This window comes from Trachypithecus francoisi, unplaced genomic scaffold, assembly GCF_009764315.1.
Source record: "Trachypithecus francoisi isolate TF-2019V2 unplaced genomic scaffold, Tfra_2.0 Lachesis_group3, whole genome shotgun sequence".
In the NCBI taxonomy this organism is placed as follows: domain Eukaryota; kingdom Metazoa; phylum Chordata; class Mammalia; order Primates; family Cercopithecidae; genus Trachypithecus; species Trachypithecus francoisi.
Genome location: NW_022681468.1, coordinates 68,694,649 through 68,717,651, shown reverse-complemented (window position 1 = coordinate 68,717,651; position 23,003 = coordinate 68,694,649). Strand labels below are relative to the sequence as shown.

The following is a 23,003-nucleotide window of genomic DNA, read 5'->3' as shown; positions in this document are numbered from 1 at the left end:
TGATGTAGTAGTTAAGCTTTACCCTGATAAAATAGTGCCATCACAGAGTTGCTAATCACATTATGTGTCCCAATATAGTTTGTCAGACAAAAGACAACAAGTGTTGGTAAGGATGTGGAGAAAAGGAAACCCTCACACACTCACTGGGAATGTAAATTAGTGCAGTCATTATGAAAAATAGTATGGAGGTTCCCCACAAAATCAAATAAAGAACTATCATCTGATTCAGCAATCCTAATACTGAGTACATAGATCCAAAAAACATAAAATCAGTATGTTGAAGAGCTATCTGCACTCCAATGTTTATTGCAGTTCATTCTGAGAGAGATATATCTAATGCTCCGATAATGCCAAAATGTGCCCATCAGTAGATGAATGGATACAGAAAATGTGATATATATAAATAATGAAATGCTATTAAGCCATAAAAAGAAGGAAATTCTATGATTTGCAACATGGATGGTCCTAGAAGACATAGTTAAATAAGGCCAAGCATAGAAAGACCAACAACGCATAATCTCACTTACATGAGAAATCTAAAACAGTTGATCTCATGGAAGTGGAGAGTACAATGGTGGCTACCAGAGCTGCCAGTGGGTGTGGGGTGGTGCGGTGGCCGGGGAGATGTTGGTTAAAGGATACACCATCTCCCCAGCCTGTCCTTGGATAGGATGAATACATTTTGAAAGGTTTGTTGTACAACATGATGACTATAATTAACAAAGTATTGTATTCTTGAAAATGCTAAGAGAGTAGATGTAAAGTGATTTTAACACAAAAATGGTAACTACATGAAGTAATGTATGTGTCAATTGGCTTGATTTAGTCAGTCCACAAAGTATCTAATGTAAATTAGCACATTTGTACTAATTTACAAAACATCATATTGTACACAATAAACACAGACAATTTTATCTGTCAATTAAAAAATAAATTTAAGGTTGGGTATGGTGGCTCATGCCTGTAATCCCAGCACTACGGGAGGCCAAGGTAGGAGAATTACTTCAGGCCAGGCACTCAAGACCATCCTGGCAAACATAGCAAGACCCTGTCTCTATTTGAAAAAAAAAACTAAAACTGAAATAAAATAAAATGAAAATGAAAAGAAAAAAATGTTTTTAAAGCAGAGTTCAACATCAAAACACAACATTCTGGAAACAGGATCCCAAAGCACATCATAATGTCTAATAAAGGAAGACAAATTACAAATAACCAAATCTGCCTAAAAAATAGGGTTTCAGCCTACTCTTGAATGCAAATTGACAAAATGGCACTGTCTCTGAACTAAATTCAACTTACACCAAGGAAGAAATGGGATTGGCCCTTCTTGCCTACACGGAGAAGGGAAGCATCATGAAGTGTGCAGAGACCAGGGCCAGGAGGCTTCACTGGGTTCATTCAAGCTGTATCTGAGGTTTCTCTTGCCTTGCAATGGGTTTGGGAGCATCAGTAACTGAAAACTGAGTCCAAGTATGTGAGATTTAAACTCACTGTGGAAGATACAGTTCAAGTTAGACCATCATACAGTTATTAAAATGAGCAGAATCTAAAATGCCATTGTCTACAAAAACTGAAACAATACTGTTTCTTCCACTGCGGGGTTTAATTTATTCAGCATTTATTTCAAACAACTTGAAAGATACTCTTAAAAGGGGATAATTGTGTTTTAAAATGGTGTTTTCTGGGGTGAACACATATTTTATGTTTTCTGTTTTACTTTACTAGTGAAAAGCTGAGGAATTTGTATGAGAGAAACAATGCTTTCTTATTCATCCAGGTAGTCAATTCCAACAAAAATAATTTGTCAGGACTCTTTTGGTTGTTTGAGAGAAAATTCAACACCAACTGGCCTAAACACAAAAGAGGAATTTGTTGGCTCATAAATGAAATGACGGAAATGGCAGGGATGCTTGGCTCCAAGACTCTTTCTCACATGCCCTCATCTGCTTGTCCCTGCTTGCTTTATTCACTCCTGCTTCAGAGAAGCACACTGCCTCTGAAAGCCTCCACCTCCTGTCCTGTCATCGTTATAATGCAAGGGGCAAGCTTGCTCCAGAAGATAAATCCCTACAAGGGCTTCAGTTGGCCTCATTTTAGTCACATGTGAATCCCTGGCCAATTGCTGTGGCCAGGAGGATAGGGACATCTGATTGGTAGAGTTTTGGGCACATGTGTACTCCTATATGGAGGACTATCGAGAAGGTCAGAGCTTTAAATCTCTGCGCAACATCTCTTTCTTTGTAATTTAAAAAATGATAAGACTGGATTTGGAATATTCAAACGACACATTTGCTGCTTCCTACCCTATCTAACTTTTAATCTTAATTAACTGACTCCTTTCCACACTACTAATAACCCAATGACAATGGTACTGGGATTAATTAATTAATTGCACTTCATCTCAAAAAACACTTTTCCTATTAGGAATTCTAATTTATAGTTTGGTTATTCTATGTTCCTGTGAGATTAGCAAACTTGGAAAGGAAATGAAATGGTTTGAGTTTTAAATACACATTTAGTTCATAAGATGTTAGGTTAACTTGTGGGTAAGGCCCTGGTTCACCTAAACTTGTCATTTGTAAAGTATTTATCGTGTCAGGAAAGGCGTGCATAAATAGGGAAGACATAATCTCTGCTTGAAAGGTTTACATAATAACTCTGGAAGCCATTGCAATAGGGCATTATGATTATTAAAACTGTGAACTGCTTCCTGGAGGGGCAAATAGAGGTAACTTTGGCTGCATGTTACAATCCACAATTCAATTTGGCATAGCATCTTGCATAAATGTGTATCCCAAACCACTTTACAGAAGTGAAATTTCCATTCTCAAGCCAATATATGCTATACATTACAGAACAGCTGTGTGCAAACATTGCCTCATGGAAAAAAAAATCTAAGACATTAGGTCATGAGATGAAAACCCAAAGGAGAACTTAGGAGTAAGGACCAGTAGAGCTGGAAGAAGGGAGAAGAGGAGAGACTGATAAGAAAGGAAACACATTAATTTGCAAGATTTAGGAATGGATCTTTGATGAGTTGAAGATATATCAGACACTTTTTCCCTAGAAAATGTTGTGAGACAATCTTTTTATATAATCCAAAGGAGTAGAAGAGGTTAAATAATGAGAAAAAGGCTGATAAACCTTCCAAATAGTGGCACAATTAGATGGATTAGTAATCTCATAGTCATATGGAATAAAGGCAGTAATATTCTGTATTTTGAGTTAATCTGAACTGTGGTAAACTATTATCTATAAAGATTAAAGGGTAAGATGTACTCTTAAAGCTAACTTCATAAGCATAAACTCTATACATGAATTGCATTTAAAAATAAATAGAATTTTATAAAGCATATTTAATACTAACACAAATCAATTAGAATATACACTTTTAGAATCATGCTTGGTTTCAAGAAACCATAAAAATATTATTTTTTAATTTTGTTTTTAGTTGTAAAAGTACCAGTTAGTGGAAAATTGTACCTAACAAATAACAGAGCATTTGCAGTACTTAAACTGAATTCATAATATAGAATTCTGCTTTAAAACTTAATCAATTTAAGTGAAAATTACTCCCAAGAATATAGAAAGGCAAAATAAAGGCTATTTAGATTTTCTATAATTTAAATAACAGTAAACTATTTTTTTAAAACTTCCTGTTCTTCATTTTGAATGTTCACTTAAAGCTTAAGTTTCTGCATCAAATGTCATCTCCATAGCCAATTAATCTTCTATGCACTGTGTATGACAAACATTCAAGTCCTATGAACTCCAAGGTCATTCATTTAACAAGAGGTTTACATGACTCATTAAAAGTTATGCATTCTTTTAAGGGGATATACTTTTGAGTATTGGAGTTTTCCACATAAAAATATGATTAACTCTGTACCTTGTGTAAGTTACTTATGTTTGGCATCTACCCATTTAAATTTGGCAGATATCTCATTATACATGACACATGTAACACTATGCAGGAAGAATGAAGAAAGTAGATCCATACTGTATTATTTCCCCAAATGTGTGGAAATACTGGATTCCACAGACAACCTTGAGAAGCTTTCCAGAGACTGTTCTGATGAGGGTTGTAGCTGTACTGTTTAGGTTGTCCTTGCCGGTCACAGTCTTATCTCAGAGTCCAGCCATCCCAGTGATTATACAGGTAGGGTCAGAGATGACTATTCAGCCTGCGCTAGCTCTATTCTGGTGGCTACTGTCTCAACTGTGACATTCTCTAAGGAGGGAAGCATCGTATAGTAAAACACACACACATGAACTCTGAAAATCTGGGTTTGAGTTTTGTATCAAGTTTCACAAATCACATATTCCAGGGATTCTCAACCTGTGTTTGGATTTTGGAAAAAGGAAGGTGTTCATAAACTACTAGAAATTATATGATAAATGTGCTTTTAAGTTTATTTTGGTTTGTGCTAGTGTTAATTTTTATGGCAGAGGAGGCCATGACTTTTGACAATTTCTTCAAAATTTCTATATTCCCAAAATGTTCAAAAATTACTTATTGTGGCAGGGCACAGTGGCTCATGCCTGTAATTCCAGTTTATTTAGCGGCCAAGGTGGGATAATTACTTGAGGCCAGGAGTTCTAGATCAGCTTGGGCAACAGAGCAAGATCCCATCTCTACAAAAAATTAGAGAAGAATGTAGCTGGGCATAGAGGCTCATGCCTGTAGTCCCAGATACTCAAGAGACTGAGGCAGGAGGATTGCTTGAGGCCAGGTGGTGGAGGCTACAGTGAGCCATGATTGCACCACTGTAGTCCAGCTTGGGGAAAACAAACAAACAAAACCAAAACAACAACAACAGCAACAACAGACCTGACTCATTGAGCTTCAGTTTTCTTCTTTGTAAATGGGAATAAAAATAATAGTGGTCCTACTGGCCTCACACAGTTGCCTTGAGAACCAATTTAAACAGAGTGTAGAAGTACACTATAAATCATCACTGTACAAACATTTACTATAGCTAGCCTTGCTGCCATTATTTTTTTTATCAGTTTATGTGAACATTTCTGCTTACACAATGTCATGCACAAGGAACTCAAAATCTGTTTCTTTCAAGAGCCATTTCATAGCCCGCCCAAGCATTCAGCAATGAAGACTGAGGCCCTGTATCCAGAATATGGCCCACAGATGTGTTTTGTTCAGTTCATATAGTGTTCTTTTAAAAATAAATTGCTCTGGGAGGCCGAGGTGGGTGAATCACTTGAGGTCAGGAGTTCGAGATCAGCCTGGCCAACACGGTGAAACCCCATCTCTACTAAAAATACAAAAAATTAGCCAGGCCTGGTGGTGTGTGCCTGTAATCCCAGCTACTTGGGAGGCTGAGGCAGGAGAATTGCTTGAACTCAGGAGGTGGAGGTTGCAGTGAGCCAAGATTGTGCCACTACACTCCAGCCTGGGTGACAGAGTGAGACTCTGTCTCAGAAAAAAAAAAAATTGGTTGTCAAAATTTAAAAATCAGGAGTTTTCACATAAAAAAAATCAGAGTTCTAGATTGCTTGAGAAACTAAAATAAATATCTGGCTTCCTTGAGTCACCCTTCCACCATTCAACAACCAGCTGGAGCTGAGTTTAGGAACATGTGCTCCTCAGAGTTGAAGCTGACTCCCTTGCTTCCCTCCTCTGACTTTCGGATTAGCCATGTAAGTGTCCAAGCTGAAAGCTGATTCTAAATCTGAGCTGAGCACAATCACTTTGCTTTGAAAATATATACGAGAAAGTGTCACGCCTGCCTTTTTTTGTTCTTAGAAAGTTCTTTCAAACTTCAAATACAGAATAGTTAGAATAAACATTCAGGCAATTGAGGACAAACTGTCAACATTTTCCCTGAATACTGCTTTTCCTATGACTGAATTCTTGTCCTTTGAAAGACCATTCTCTAACAAGAACAGTGAATGACAAGACCCATGACATAATTATAAGATCCAAGAAAGAGGCAGGTGATGTGATTGAGGGGGAAGCTATAGGCTTAGCCAATGGGAAATCCCCACCCAGATTCAAAAATTGACCATGCGTAAGTCAATAGATATGGAGAAATAAATGGGTTGCTCACATATCATTTGGGAAAATCTGAAATAAATCAGCAACTCAAAGGGCCATCTAGTTTTGTCTTGAGCAAAAATGCCACTTTTAAGGGTAAGAAAATTGTAAAATACAGAATGGTTTTTCCCTTAAATTTCAAAGGTTACGTGAGATTTTTGCAAGCCTAATTTCTCTGGATCTTAACAGGAGAAAGAGCCACTAGGAAAATTGAAAATGTATTGAAATATAACTAGGGAAGTTCTTGATTTTTCTCCCTTTTCAATCAAATGTTCTCTCATTGTATTAGTCTGTTCTCACACTTCTGTAAAGATACTACAGGAGACTGGGTAATTTACAAACAAAGGAGGTTTAATTGACTCACAGTTCCACATGGCTGGAGAGGCCTTAGAAAACTTACAATCATGGCAAAAGGAAAAGCAGGCACCTTCTTCACAACGTGGCAGAAGAGAGTGTGATTGTGTGGAGGAGGAACAGTCAAACACTTATAAAACCATCAGATCTCTTGGGAACTCAATCACTATCATGAGAACAGCATGGAGGAAACCGCTCCCATGATCCAATCACCTCCCACCAGGACCCTCCCTGGACACATGAAGATTATGGGGATTACAATTCAAGATGAGATTTGGGTGGGGACACAGCCAAATTATATCACTTGTGTTATGAAGGGCCCCCAAATCATGAGGAGGTGGCTGTGGATTACAATGAAGTAGCAAAACTGGCCCAGGTAAACCTATTTAGCTGTGATTAGAATGAATCCTACTTCCAAAATATTTGTTAAATTCTAGGCCAGAATTATTTGTTCTAAGGTACACTCTATTTTTCTAAAATTGGTGCTACTGGCATTAGAATTTTGATTCCAAAGAAGACTATAACAATTACCTTGACCTATGAAAGATTTCAAGATTTATACAGTCATTACCAAACTAAAATTTATGCTGGATCATGCACTATAGTAAATGCTTCAGCAAAAGCTATGTGGTGTAACAGAGGCCATCCATTTCAGCAGGATAGGCTGTAGGAAGTTTTTCTAAACCTAATTGCAGGGGCCATTTGGGTTAGAGTGAGGTTGCACTGTAAATCTGCCATTCTTAGAGGGCCAACTTTCTCAATGCATATTGAATCAATATTCCTGCTATGAAACTGTGTAAGCTAGATTCTGTGCCACTGTAGTAAAATGCTCCTCAATAAACTTGTTTTCACAAGAAGCTTGCCCACTCAGGCGTCCCAAAGCTGTTGTAATCTTCATTGTTGAGGCTGATCTAACAGCAGGAACATTATTCTATTTCTTGACATGTTTAAAGTTCTCTAATGAATAAAGCTAACAGCTTATGGCTGCTTCAACTGTCACTTGATTACCCCGAAGGGATTTTTTTTTTTTTTTTGTCTTTAAAATTGGCCTCCTAGTTTGTTTTTAACTACTTTGTGCACAGAGGTCTGAAGGGGAAAGCAGATCAAAGATCAGCTCGCAACATAAAAAGCAGCTGTAGTTAATTAAAGGCAAATGAAGGACATCTGACCAGATTCTTTATGAGCCGCCTTGTCACACATTCAACAGTCTATAATCTCTGTGACCTTGTCCCTTGGTCCTGAACTGTCGCCAAACCTGAGAAATGGATATGGCTCAAGTTATATACAAATGGAAAAAAGGAAGGAATGTTCAGGGTGTGGCTTAAGAAAGAGGAGGTAATGTGGCAGAAGAACACAATGATGGTGAAGTGACCTGCAATATGCAGAAGTCACTCAGAGTTTCTGTTATAAAGCAGTGAGTCTTTCTCATATTCAAAATAATTTGTCATAAAGAGGTAAATGTAGATAATTAGATCATAAAAGGTAATATTTGGGAGGTGAAACTAATACTTATTCTGCTATGATTTGAAAGAAAATGAATTAAAAATACCTTTACAGTATGCATTATTTGAATTTTTCAAGCATTATAATTGTTCCTATTTTTTAAAAGTGATTCAAATCTAAAGCACTTAAGTAAAACAATGACTTTTTCTAAGTTTAAAAGGAATATATGTTCATTCAAAAAATAAAAAATTCCGGAAACATGTAAGAAAATAAAATTCCCCCCAAATCAGAGAGAATTCTGTCAAGATTTATATTTATATCAAAAGAAGAATATTTGGGATACAAATGGTAGGGAAAAAAGCAGCAAAGTAGCACAGTGCCTGTGGTTGTAGATGGCCAAGATGACTCTAATACATGGATGATGAAGCAACAAGTCTAGGTTCTGGAATATCATTTAATTTCCTTCCTTCTTTCCTTCCTTCCTTTCTTCCTTCCTTTTTTTCTTTCTTCTTTTTTTTTTTTTTCTTTTTTTTTTAGGTGGAGTCTCGCTCTGTCACCAGGCTACAGTGCAGTGGTGTGATCTCGGCTCACTGCAACCTCCGACTGCCTGGTTCAAGCTATTCTCCTGCCTCAGCTTCCTGAGTAGCTGGGATTACAGGCACACGCCACCACACCCAGCTAAATTTTGTATTTTTAGTAGAGACAGGGTTTCACCATGTTGGCCAGGATGGTCTCAATCTCCTGACCTCGTGATCTGCCCTCCTGAGCTTCCAAAGTGCTGGGATTACAGGTGTGAGCCATCATGCCCGGCTGGGAAGTCATTTAATTTCTATCAGCATCAGGCAAATGGCTGTGAGGCTCTGCATTGGCCCTTAAAAATGCATCTCCAGCATAGACAAAAGAAAAGCCATTGCAGTTTGTATGATCTCCAAAGCAACTGGACAGCTCTTGTCTCTCTGCCTGTTAACTTACTTTCTAGAGGCCCAGAAGTAACACATACCATGCCCTCTATGGAGACGGGGATCACTGGAAAAATGCCAGCTTCATTGCATCGTGTAAGAAAATAGGGGGATCGTGTCTCTAGAAAGACTTTGAAAACTGCAAAGTAATACTTATTAGCTATTGTTAGCAATACTTGAGATGCTGTGGGGGACACCAAAATCAATAAGGACCTACCTTTGAGAGTTTTTTATCATGTACTTGGAGGAACAATATATATAAAAATAAAATATCATTAAAAAATTGAAAATAAGTCCAACTTTACAGTGCAAGATGTGTGCAAGGTAATCATCAAATTACCTGCAAAAATCTGAGAAGAGACTATGAAGTAAAGAGTATATCGCTTCTCGGCCTTTTGGCTAAGATCAAGTGAAGTAAAGAGTATATATTTTTGGCTTGTTTGTTTTATTGGTTGGTTGGTTGTTTTTGTTTAATTGACAGATACAATTGTGTGTATTTACCACGTACAACATATTTTTTGAAGTACGTATACATTGTGGATGCTTTTTTTTTTTTTTTAACAAACCTATCAGAACTAACCAACACAAATGAGTGCTCCCTTTCAAAGCTGTCACCTTTTTGGCTGTCATCTACAAACGTATTACAAATACATTGCCACCATCTAAAACATTTTTGGTCTTTATAAGATTCCCTTGAGCTTGTGGTATGTAATCTTAAATAACCAATAGGTATTTTTGAAGATGGATTAGGTATTTGGAAAGAACCAAGCATCAGATGGAACTAAGAGTGGTAAATACAGAGGCTTATCAGACTGGATGATACCACCTTAGATGCCAAAAGAGATATGGCCACAGAGTAATGAAACTGATCACTGTGTGTAGGGTAAGTTATTTCTAAAAAATGTTCCAAGGGTGGGTGTCCAAAAATATTTGTATTAGGGCAGCACCTTAGAATAATAAATAGTTTATTTAGAATAATAAACAGTTCAAGGAATAATATTGAATTGAGTGAATCAGTTCTGATTTCTTCTTTATTTAAAGGGTACTGCTTACTTTATATTCGCACTTTGTAATTGCACAGGACTTCAGAGAAGGGAATTATGGAAAAGCTTTACAATTTAATTCAGATTTGTTATTAAAGGACAGAGAAGATATGGTTGGGAAAACAGACAAAGTGAATTTCAGGGAGGTGGAAGGATATGTAAAAAATGATGATGGGGCACAGAGGATTTTTAGGCCAGTGAAAACTCTGTATGATACTATAATGATGAATACATGTTATTATACATTTGTCCAAACCCATAGAATATACCACACCAAAAGTGAACCCTAATGTAAACTATGGCCTTTGATATAATGATGTGTCAATGCAGGTTCATTGTAACAAATGTACTACTCCTGTATGGAATGTAGATAATGGGGGCGTCTCTGCATGCGTCTCTGTACTTTCTGCTCAATTTTGCTATGAAGATAAAACTTCCCTAAAAATTCAAGTCTATTTAAAAAATGATGGCAGCAAAGCATACAGCATTGATGAGGAATGAGATGAAAGAAGAATTAGAAAGCATTCCCAACAAAGGATAAAACACTAAATGAGAGAGATGGCCAAGTCCCAAGAAATGAGAGTATTTTATTATGCACAGCACTATCCAGTAGAAGTTTCTGCCATAATGGAAATCTTTTATGATTTCCATCCTATCCAATATGGTAGCCACTAGCCTCATGTGGCTATTTAGCACATAAAATGTGGCTAGTATGACTGAAGAAATAATATTTTGTTTTTATTGACTTTCAATATATTTAAATCTAAATAGCCACATGGCTGTGGTTGTGGATACTATATTGGATAGCTCAGGGCAGAGCACACAGAGATATGGTGGTTGTCATGAGAAATACAGATGGAGGGTTAAGTAGGTGGTAGCCAGATACTGGAAGATCTTCCAGTTATGCTGCAAAGCATTAAATTCACCCCCAAGGAAGATGAGACACTAAGAAAAAAAATGAAGAAGGTGAGTAACTAGCATAACTAATTTACTATGCTTTGAGTCTCAGGCTTCAGTGAAAAGAATAGTGTAGGTTTGGGGTGATAGTTTACTTGGAGGCAGAGGTGCCAAGGAAGAGGCTCTTGAATAATCCAGGCAAGAGTGTCCATAACCAGGATAGGAGGTGGCAGGAGAAATAGAGGGACTTGAGGGACATTTTAAAGGTAAAGAGAAGGATGCATTGGAAGAACGAGGGCGGTAGAAGGAATAGATACGTGAGACTTGAGAATGGTAGATGGTGGTGCCATGCACTGGAAAACAGGTTTGAGGTGACAATTATGAAATCAGTAGGGACACTTTGAGTATGAGGGGCCTGGTAGGCAACCAAACAGGAAGATACACAGTTGGAAGCTTTGCACATACGATGGCCACTGCAGCCTTGCAAGGGGATGAGACCCTCCAGGGTGAGTCTGAAAGTGAGAAGATAAGATGACAAAGGACAAAACCCCAAGGAACACCAATTCCCTGATGTGATTTGTTTGCTTTTAAGTCCGTTTCATTTTCACTTCTGTGCAGGACAAATAGTAAAGCGTATTCAACTGCACTGGATATGAGCCTTTTAAATAAAATCCCCAAACTCACAGTCTCAGAACCTCACAGTTCTTTCTAAATAGGCAAGTCCTTGGGATTCTCTCCTCACCCTCAGCCACATTTTTAGGACACACTGACATACAGAAAGTATTATTCCAAATTCATGGGTTTTTCTTCTCATTCAGGACATAACGTCAGATAAAGCAGAATAGACTTGAATGCAAAAGAGAAACATTTACCGGTAACAGAACCTATATTAACTAAATATGCTTTAAAAGAAATTAATAAGAAAACAGTTGTCAAGAAGAAAATCCACCAATGGTTCTCACTCCTGTAAATTTTTATCAAACAAATGTCCAGTGCCCCTCCTACATCAGTAAACCATCAACAAGTAATCACAACATAAAACAAGGGAATATGTAGATTTTTTTTAAAGTGGAAGCATAATACAAACTCTCCTACCTAAATACGAACATTGGCGATACCACTCCAAAGAACTGTAGTTTATCAGCGTTATTACTACACAAATCAGAGCATTAAAGGAGGGTGCCAGTGCTTCTACATGACACTTGTAATCATGAAATGTAAAGGGATATAAGTGCTACTCTCAAGTATTCAGGTGTATCAGACTGTCAAATGCTTTTATTTGGGGAAGCAGACCTAATAAATTCACTGAGATGTTACTTGCTATACTTTACATATTTATAAAAACTAGGAGCCTATGCAAATCTAAGTACAGGGATCATCATGGATCACTCTTATTTCAGGAATTCAACAGACACTTCTCCACAAATAGATTATAACAGATCCCGCATTGGGTCATTCTTTCATTGAATGACCTCTATGACTTAGCATCTGTGAAGTATCAAAGCCTAGCAGGTTTTGAGTGTCAAAGTGAGCAGTTTGGACTTAACAAGTATGAAAAAGAAAGGTGTGAAAGCGACGGGAGATGAGATAGAGGATGGTAGCAACAGGACCTCATCATAGTTCTAAAGGGAGAACTCTCACAGCAGAATTAGGGTGCAAAAAGTTGTGATTATTTGGGAAGGTTTCGTAAGATCAGATGATGAGAAAAAAAAATAGTGCCTGGAATTGGAAGTGGTGCTGGGGATGGAGAGAAAGGAATTAATCAGAAATATATTTAGAAGTTGATGTGAAATGGAGAAATAACTTTGAGGTTATTACCTGGGGGAATTTGATAGATGTTTTTGATCATATGGAGGTATCTCTAAAGATATTAATCATTTTGTAGCCTCTATTTGCGGTCCTCTCCTAGAAGTATCATGAAAATGCTAAGCATTCATTGGTGGCTTATTTTGGAATTACAGTCATTTCGTCACTGAACAGCCCTGTCAATTAGTTAATGAACTGTAAAATTCTTAACTGAACCAGGAAGAGTTCTTTACATTAATTCTCTAAATCAAAGATCTTTTTATTGTATTCTGTAAATTCTGATTTGCTTATCTAAATGAATTGTTACTTATCCTTCAGTGTGCTTTCTATTCTTGTGTATTGTGATAAAAAAGTTTATTAGGTTTCAATATGATCAAAAGGAAATTAAACCCAGTCTGTTAGTTTTCTCACATGAATCATCATACCACAGATTTCTTAAAGTTCAGCAGTGACCATGAAGCACGGACCTTCTATTCTTACAATGGCATTTCTTGTATCACTCCTACTACTGCTGATACTACTACTAATTCTATTGCTACTACTGTAACTACTACTGTCACCACTACAACTGCTGAAACTGGCTTACTTTATTACATGCCTTCATGAACCAGAAACCGTTACCTGTATTTTACATGTATTAATTCATTAACTCACTGCTGGCAACAGTAATCACAAAAGCACTCTGAAGAGAGTACCAATGAGTATCATATTTTATTAGAGCACAAGGAAGAAAAGTAACTGCCTAAGATCACAGAGCCATTAAAGGGGAGTGTTCAGATCCCATCCTGGGGCAGACTGTTATTCTGGAGGTACCCAGCCAACCAATACCTCCTGCATTCATATTCCTGCCCTGATGGGGTGCCCTCCTGCACTGACTCCAGGCTTGGCCATGTGGCTTGCTATGGACAACAGGACATTAGTGTGTGTTATATAAGCAGAGACTTGATAAGCCACTTGCACACTGGTGTTTGCCTAGTCCATTTCTTTTAGGGACCCAGGACAAGTCACATGCAGAGGCCTCGGGGGGAGGACTGAGGCTCTCTAGTCCCAGCCAACAGCTGGCACCAACTGCCAGCTGTGCAAGGGAGACTTGGCCACTGAAACCCCAGCCTCTACCTGATTGTAACTGCATGAAACACCCCGATCAAGACCGGTAGGAAGATAATCCACATGAGCCCAGGCAACCCACAGAATCGTGAGAGATGATAAGCTCCTAGGTTTTGGAATGATTTGTTCATAGCAGTAGAAAACAAAACAAAACCCAATCAGCTTGGCTATAAAGTGCATGCTATTAACCACTTTCTAGCCTAAACTGAAGTTACTTTCCTAATCATCAAAATATACATAATTTTTGAGCATTTACTTGCTGTGTGCTAATTACAACTACTTACTTTTTAAAATCTATATTTATAAAATGTTTTCTTTGTGTAGTATACTATATATACTTATTATTATACATTTCTATCTTAAATCCAAAATGTATTTTGGGGATTAAAAACTAACAGACTGCCTATCCATTGCCAAGAAAAGTAGAAAGGACCTATTTCATTAACTTTGCTAAGAATTTATGGCAATAATGTTCACTCAGTTATTCAATTGACAAATAGTTAGCAGTTATTGCACAAATACTATGTTACAGTAACCATGCTAAGCAGTCTACATACTTTTGTTCCTCACGGCCACCGGATATTGGAATGGGATGTACCAGGAACTGTGCCTGAGGTCATGTGACAGAGTAGACAAGTGGTAGAGGCTTAATCCATGCCCAAGTCAGTCTAACTTCAGGGTCCCTGTCTGCCCCCACCCTCATTCTGCTACAATTGGTGCTGCTATACAAGCAGCAGGCACTAAACAAATCTGAGTGGATTACAACAATTACGGTCTTAGAACCTGACTGAAGACATTATTGAAGAGCTAGTCTCATTAGAAAGGTATCCAAAAGTGCCTATTCCTAGTTTCAATGTCAACTGATAGAGTCTACAATTTTAGATAAATCTATAAATCAGTTAAGAATTTATACACAAACATAAATTAATGTTCAATGCATAAAGTTCTTTTCCATGGGTAAAAGTTTGTCCAAGTGTTAGACTTGACAAGAATTTAAGCCTCTGCCTGGGTAAGTCTGTCTATAAATTCTCAGCTCAATCCTCTCCTTAGGCAACTGACCTAACCTGGACTAACCCAGTCAAGTTAGGTGTCCATCTAATTTTGCATACAGTGAATCATATTCAATTCTTATTTTCTACCTACCTGTCTACCTTTCCAGGCTCTCTCACCCATTCTGAACTGTGAGTACCTTGAGAACAAGAAATATGTTATCTATGCTGTCATACCATCTTTAGTGAAAAAAAATGAGTTCCTCCCTCCAACCTTTCTCCTTTTTTTTCCCCCAACAACCACCTACTAGAGCTGTCCTTCCACCTGCCATTGGCTGAGAGAATTTGTTCTTTTGAAAGACAACAGCAGAAAATTAAGTTTTTGTTATTTTGAAATTACTTTTTTCTTTTTCATTTCAAAAGATGTTTAACTTATACAGTATGGGCTTAAGAATCAGAAAATGATGTAAAAAGAAAATTCCTAATACAAAGGCTAAAGTATAAACCTATATATTACTTAATCCAAAATCTATCTGGGGAGGAAAAAGATTCCTTAAAGTAGAGGTAGAAGTAGTCATGTGTGAACTGAGAATTTTTTGTTTGTTTGAGACAGGACTTTGTGTCACCCAGGCTGGAGTGCAGTGGAGTGATCACGGCTCACTGCAACCTCCGCCTCCTGGGCTCAAGCCATCCTCCTGAGTAGTTGGGATCACAGGCTCAGGCCAACACACCCAGTTGATTTTTAACTTTTCTGTAAAGACAGGTTCTCATTATGTTGTCCAGGCTGGCCTTGAATTCCTGAGCTCAAGTGATCTTCCCGCCTTAGCCTCCCAAAGTGCTAGGATTACAGGTGTAAGCCACCACACCAGGCATGTTTGGAAGGATAAGAACGAGTTGTTTGAATAGATGTTTACAATCTTTTCCACTGTTTATTGGAGTAAAACAAGGGTTAAGCTTGAGTGAAAAGATTTCCAAGCCTATGACAAATGATATGTTATTAAAAGAACCTTTTATAAATCATTTAATTGTCAGAGTAAGTTAATCATATAAAATATTAAGTATTAATTATCTTATCATCAAGTTAAATATTTAAACATGAATGGTAAGCACCACATCGATATGTCTTTCATAGATGGAGAAATTCAGAATAAGTCAGGAAATTGTGAATTATCAAAATAAAGCTCGAGGAATATTCTAGTAAGTATGAATAGACTAAGAAATATTGGGCTGTTACAATATGTGATTGATTACATAGCCTATTGCTAAGTTGTGTGATCATAAGTTATATAACATTGAACAATTGCAATTATATAAGAATTTCCCTTAACAAGTAACTTTTCTAACTCAAATCTACCTGACAGCTAAATGCTAAATACATTGAAATCAGCAGAGGTTGAACAAGAACAAATGAATATAAACTTTCTAAAAATCAGAGAGACTTCAAGAAAATCTTCCAGCTTAGAATAAATATGTATTTAATTTGCTTCCAGATTCCCTTCTACCTAACTGGTTTTAATCACCATAATGAAAATTAATAAATGATTTGTCAGTGCTTTAGGAGACAGGGTAGTCTCCATCTGGTATATTTGGAGTTTGTGAAACATTTTCCAGTACTACCCAGTGACAGAAAACATTGGTAAGGTAAACTCTGACAGCTGAAATACAGCAGTTGATTGCCAATGGAAGCTACAGAAAAGGATGATTAATATAAACAGGCTTTTGCCCCTGCTGTACAGCAACATTACATAAAGCAGTGCTGTTTCAGGAGACTATTGTATTTTAATTTCCAAGAGTCCATAGGGTAATAAATTTTTTTCCTTCATCTTGTTTGATCTTTGATATTTAAGACCAACTTCTGTGTTTTGTTTATTTTTTCTTTGCATTGGAAAAAGAACATAAAGTGAGTGACAACACATAATCAGGGCTAATTGGTATTTTTCAGAGAAAAAAAGGAAACACCTTTTATGATGAGCCAAGTGCAAACATTTGCAAATAGGGCATCTTGCACCAAATAGTCATGTCAGTAAAAAAAAAGTAGTTACGTTGCAGGCATGGAAGTATTTGTTAGTTTCAGATTTAATCACAGCAAGTGGTTTTAATTTATATTTCCCTAAAATTTGGCTATTACACAAAGCAAGTACTTTAAAGGACTAAATGATTGTCTTTTCCCTGAAGGAAAGAAACTGAAAGTTGATTTCAAACTGCAAGGAATAATAGAGACAAGGCATTTTAAATAAAAATAAATAAAGGAGGTAGGTAAACCATTGGTGGCCAACTTGTTTAATATAAGAAGATTTAGTTTCCTTTAAAAAAAAAACTTAGGTTTTTTTTTAACCCTAAAAATGATCAAAATGATGCAAGCTAATTATTCCTCCTTAAAATACTATCAGACATGTAGGGATCTTCTTATTGCACATTTGGTAAGGTCTGTGTTGTCAAAACAGGTGATGACAGCAGTACTATTTTGTGTTATTTTAGCCATCACTAGCCTTCCTAGTATTTTTCACCACTCCCACTTGCTGGCAGTATATCATGGCACAGTTTCAACAGAATTCTACTATGAGCTGTGAGCTAACTGGGAAATGTCAACATGTAAAGCCATGTCTAGAATTAACCTGTCTTTAACAAGGGCAAACTCCCACACTCTCTCTTCTCTTTCAAAACTTAATTGTAGCAGAAGCACAGCAAAAGGGGTGGAGACAGTTGGATGTAGAGATGCTAGAGACAATTCTATAGCCAAAAGATAAGATAATCACACAAAATCTATCATGAACATTTCGCCATGGAACCAGAAAATAATACTGTCCATCTTGTTAGAGCACAGACTCCTCTAAGTAAGAACCATATGGTCATCTGAGTAAGGCTCTCTATCCCTCCGAAGTGAAAGGATCATGCCCTTTAGCTTGCTGTGATACATGTGCCTTCCCCTGGTGGAACATCTGACTTTAATTGAACAGTTATTGAGGTTCCCGCTGTGACATCCTAGAGGTATCATCACACTTTCAGGCAATAGCTTTGCTGTGATCCACCCCATCTCCCCTTTAGTAATGAGAGGTCAACATTCTGTCTCAAGCCAAATTACATGCTATACGATGGCTTCTCTTAGCACTACTCCCTGCCTGGTACCTTGAAAAATGACCAGTAACCATATGACAAATCAGAAAAGGCCCTGAAGGCCATGGCCCTCATGTAACCTAATCAGCATCTCTAAATAAGTTGTCAGAGTCAAAATGACCACAAGTCACACACTGGAAGGACACAGCTGCTGCATAGCTGAAATCTTTCTCAGATCAGAGTGGATCCATAAGGATTTCTGTGGAACAACCATGGAAGTACAAAAGAGATGTTCAAAACTTTTGGTAAGATTTGAGAAAACAAATAAGTAAAATGCGGTTTTCAGATTGAAAATAACAACAGCAACAACTGATTAACGCATTTCCTAGATTCTCAGCAACTTAAGAAAATTTCATGGAGAAAAGAACAGAGATCTAAAGATTTGGACTGTCGTCAATACAAGTGACCTCTGACAGTGCTAATAGCATCCTGGGGATAATAAAATGACATGGAAAGGAGCTCAGATGTTGTCTCTTGAGGAGGTCACATCTCATTTGGGCTGTTTATCCTTTGTCTTCTCAAAACTAATTTATTTTAGACCTGACTATCAGGGAGAATAAATATATTCTATCTCCTCATTTTTTCTTATGCATATATAGTTCAAAGCAATCCATACTGTTTTAGCACAAAGCAAACAAATACAATGCATTTCCAACACAGTTTTGATTGAGGCTTCATTTAAATCCACTATTTAACAACTGTAGATAATGCAAATATGCCGGTGGAGTCTACTGAAACACATGAAAAGATGCTATCTAATTGTGTGTCATAACAGCATAAATTGTTGCTTTTGTTTAAATAACATAAATTTAAAAGTTCAATTGATTTTGAAAGAATGGGTACAGACCCTGACAGAAATATAGCAACCATTAAGTTAATTACTGTATAACTACTGCCTCCACACTGTTGACTTCCAAATCTATATATCTAGGCCTGATCTCTCTAAGCCCTAGACCCAGCATTTACATTTCCCCCTGGACAGCTCCACCTGGACATTACATGGGCACCTGGATCTCCATCTGACCAGAATAGAGTCTCTCCTCTCTCTTCCTACCCCACCCTAAATCTGCTCCTCTGGGTGCTCGGCCTGTACATTCCATATGCAATCATTCAAATCAGAAACCTGCACTTCACTAGATATTCTTGCCCTTACATTCAAGCAGTCTTTAGAGCCTAGGATTTCTAACTCTTGGGTTTCTCCCAAACTCTTTCCTTCTCTCCATTTCTACTGTTACTGTCAAATGTTATGCTTTCATTGTTTCTTGCCTGGATTTTAGCAATATTCTCTACTATGGCTCTTTCTGCTTCCAGTTTCTTTTTATTTTTCATACATACCTGATATTACTGTTTCATTACATATAGTCCTTCAGTGGTTGCCAAGCAATTACCCATAGAAGAAAGAGTTATCAAACCCCATTTTCCTCATCCAGGCCTTCACCTCTACCCTGGCCTCTTTCCCCTAAGTGAGCCTCATGCCTTCCAGTCTAGAAAAGTAATTGTAGGCCCTATCTGACCCTGGCCCTCTGGACAACAAGGGTTGAAATGCCCATGTTTCTTATCTGCCTCCCGAATTCCATCTGGGTGCTTCCCATCATAATTAAGCCCCTTCCCCACATCCTTGTTTATATCTTTTTCTTATAATAATTTTGTATATATCTGTGCCCTTTCCCACCAAATTGGGAGCTCCTCAAAAACAGAATACATGTACTGTTCATATTTTTTTCTTCAGCAACTACTACATGCATGGTGCATAGGAGGCAATTTAATAATGCTGAAAGATAAGTAAACAGAATAATTGTTTCAGTTCTTGGATTCAAAGCTACAACAGGACAAAAAATATAAAGTCAATTGCTAGCATCTGTGGTTTAAATAGTTCCTAAGCAAACATTAATAAAATATTATTTATAAAACAGAAAATCAAATCATAATGCAAATCATACAAAAAACCACGAGGCACCTAACATTTACATTTTGTCATCAGTAGAAAAGATTAAAAACATTTACAGAGAAAGCTGAAGATTTGGAAAATGCAGATTTTATTTTCAATCAATTACAACTGAAGGGGATGTTAAATATTCTCATCTGAAAAACTGAAACTGGCATCATAATCCTATTACTTTTTATCATGTCATGATTATAAGAGTTTTCAGGGTATAGGTATGTGATTTAGCATCACTCTTTGTATATGTATATCTACAGCGTTCAAAGCACTAGGCCTCAGGAAAGAGATAAAGACACTTTATGTGACTGCAATGCAGATGAATGCTCTCTAAAAAGAATATAAAATGGAAAGCTCCTTAAGTTCCTTCCCTCAGGCAGGCTTTCTTATACCATAAGATTTATTGTAGAGATTGAGCTGAAAAAGTTGCAAAAAACCTGAAACATCAGTATAGCAGATGGTAGACATACTTTGCGTTCCAGACATCCACAGACAGCCCTGCTATAGCGTCAGACTCATGGATCACCCATCCCAGAATCACATGTTCTTACAGTGATCAAGGGCTGGTGTATGGGATGCCATGATTTTCCCTTATAAAGCTAAACTTAAAATGATAAGCAAGTATTTCTCAAACATCCCATTTTCCTAAATAACTTATTGAAAAGCTATCATTCTTAAGTTAATTTAAATCCTTCCTAAAAATCAAAATTTACTACAGACTCCCTACCTGAATCTAGGGAATTGGCTGGACTTGAATCAGAATTGTTTTCAGAATTGCAGGATGAGAAAGCCCAACACAGAGGGATTTAAAGGGATTTCACCAAAGGCAAGGAAATACTATCCACAATACTTGTGTGAATCTAGAGCCACTTTAAGAAATCACCTTCAATTTAATACAAATAAATTTCATACTTTCTCATTGTAAATGATCAGAAACCAACCCAACTATAAAAATAGAAAAAAAAATGCAGAAGCTATAACTTTGTCACACATCTTTATTACCTTTAAAAATAACTAATGAAAAACATTCACACACAAAAAAAACCCAAATGGGGAGAAAAAGAGAGAAGCTGTAAAAGGAAAAGCCCAAAAGATCCTTTTAAGTGTAAGACACATAAATTTTTCTTTCTCTCTCTCTTTTTTAACAACCCTCCTCTGCGAAAAAAGGTTTTATGTGATCAGTCAGAACTTCTAGATAGTCACTAAAACAGAGGGAAGTAGACAGTAAATAGAGATAGAGTCCAGCCACAGAGACCAAAATTGAGATTTCATGCTCTTCCCACTGGTCCTAGGAATACTAATATAAAATAAATGAATGGATGAATGAATGAATGAATGAATGATGTATTCTTGTAACCTCAAATACTACACTACTCTCTAAATCCTTTGAAACCCAAATTTCTTTACCATATCTACTACAGCATTAGATACTTTATTTTAAATTGCTTCACAATAAAATTTAAACAACTATTTTCACATTAGAAATTATGAAATTGCATATTAGGTTACGTCTTTATTAGATTTCTTTGCCCATATTTGAACATGATTTGTTGATGGAGCCATCTTTTTGGGTAAAAATTCCTGAGCTATCTCTAGGAACAATGAGTGAATTCTAAGCCATTTTAACTTTTGTGTGAACACCTGCTAAATAAGAAGTATGGCAAACTGATATTTGGATAAAATATTGCTCCAGTGTCAGAATTCCATAATGGCACTTCCTACATTTAAAGCAATTTCTCTATCTCCTGAAATTTTTAATTTTCTTCTTGATATTCTATAGCTACATAAACATAGATATAGATATATATATATATCAATCTAAGATTTGAAAAATCCAAGATTATCTATCTATCTATCTGTTTATCTATCTATCTATCTATATTTATCTATCTATCTATCTATCTATCTATCTATCTATCTATATTTATCTACCCAAAACCCTAAAATATCCACAGGCTGAAGTTTTGTAATTATTCAAGAGGCTAAAGAACAGACAGTAGGAATTTTGATTGAATCAAAGTTATACACTCACTTGATTTGCAATCAAAATGTTTCCTTACTAAAGACCACAGACCACATTATTATATCACTTACTTAAAGACAAAAAGACAAATAATGGTGATGAATGAAAGTAAAGATCTTGCCAATAAATTTCACTCTCTGTCAGTGAAATTACACTACCCTGAAAGCTCTTGTTTTGTATATAGATGTGTCCTGAAGATATTTTGTCAATTCTCCAAACTTTTCTTTTGATTGCTAATTTTAACTCTGGAAATCAGTCAAATAAACACAAACACAAAATGTAGCTGAAGAAGCAAGTTTTGAAGTTTTTCTGTATCAGGGAAGTAGTCCAGTAACATTTCTTCCAGATGCTGTGTTAATTTTAAGATTTTTTTTCTATTTTTTCACTTATGGCAGGACAAAATGTTCTCTTAAACAATCTCTATCCTATTAGAGAGACACATATATGGAAAAACTAAGGATTCAGGTAAATAATTCTTGGCTTAGTTTATGCTTTCTATTACAATTATAGTTTTATTTCCACAGAAAAATTAAAATGATCAAACAGGCTCCTTTTGAAATTTTATATTCACACATAGGAGACAAGAATGTGGTTATATTTTTTAGCATATAGATTTGAGTCAGTTTAACTATGTTTACTTTTACATCATTTTTAAATCATGGCAAGTTAAATATTCTTAGTAATCAGGAGAGTCACTCTTATAGAACTTCTAAACAAACTCCTGTAAATATTATTTGAGGGGATTCCACATACTGAGACGGTGCTCTGTATCTTAAAAATATTGGGCCATTCCTAAGCAGAGACTTCCCACCACATCTCCTTTAAATGTCCCTAGAAGTGTCCCAAGAGAAACAAGACAAAAGTATTTTATATAGTGATGCTATGCCAAATGAACAGTTTTATTATTTTTACCTCCATTCTTGTAATTTGGGTTTCAAAGATAACAACAGTAGACAAAAGCCACAAGACTTTTGTACCTTAACTGCCTGCAAAACAAACTAAAAATTCTTTAAAGGAAGACAGTGAAAATCCAGACACTCAACAAGTAACATTTACAATGCCCAGAAGACGAGCACTAGCAATTTCACATATCTTATGGGCGAAGTTATAGCACTAATGCTATAACTAGTTGTATAAAAAGGCACTAAATCCAAAAGAAATTCTAAAATTAACTACAGTTAATTAACTCATCATTTATTTCTTCAAGAAATATTTTTTATATGTTAACCATATGCTAGGAAAACATTACACTGATAACTATTGATTCATGATTT

The 23,003-nt window shown here is 36.5% G+C and overlaps 1 protein-coding gene across 1 annotated transcript in view; it reads right to left on the bottom strand.

The window, feature by feature from the left end:
* Positions 1-23,003, bottom strand: part of SLC25A21 (solute carrier family 25 member 21) — a 526,576-nt gene that overhangs the window by 230,369 nt on the left and 273,204 nt on the right. The window lies entirely within an intron of this gene.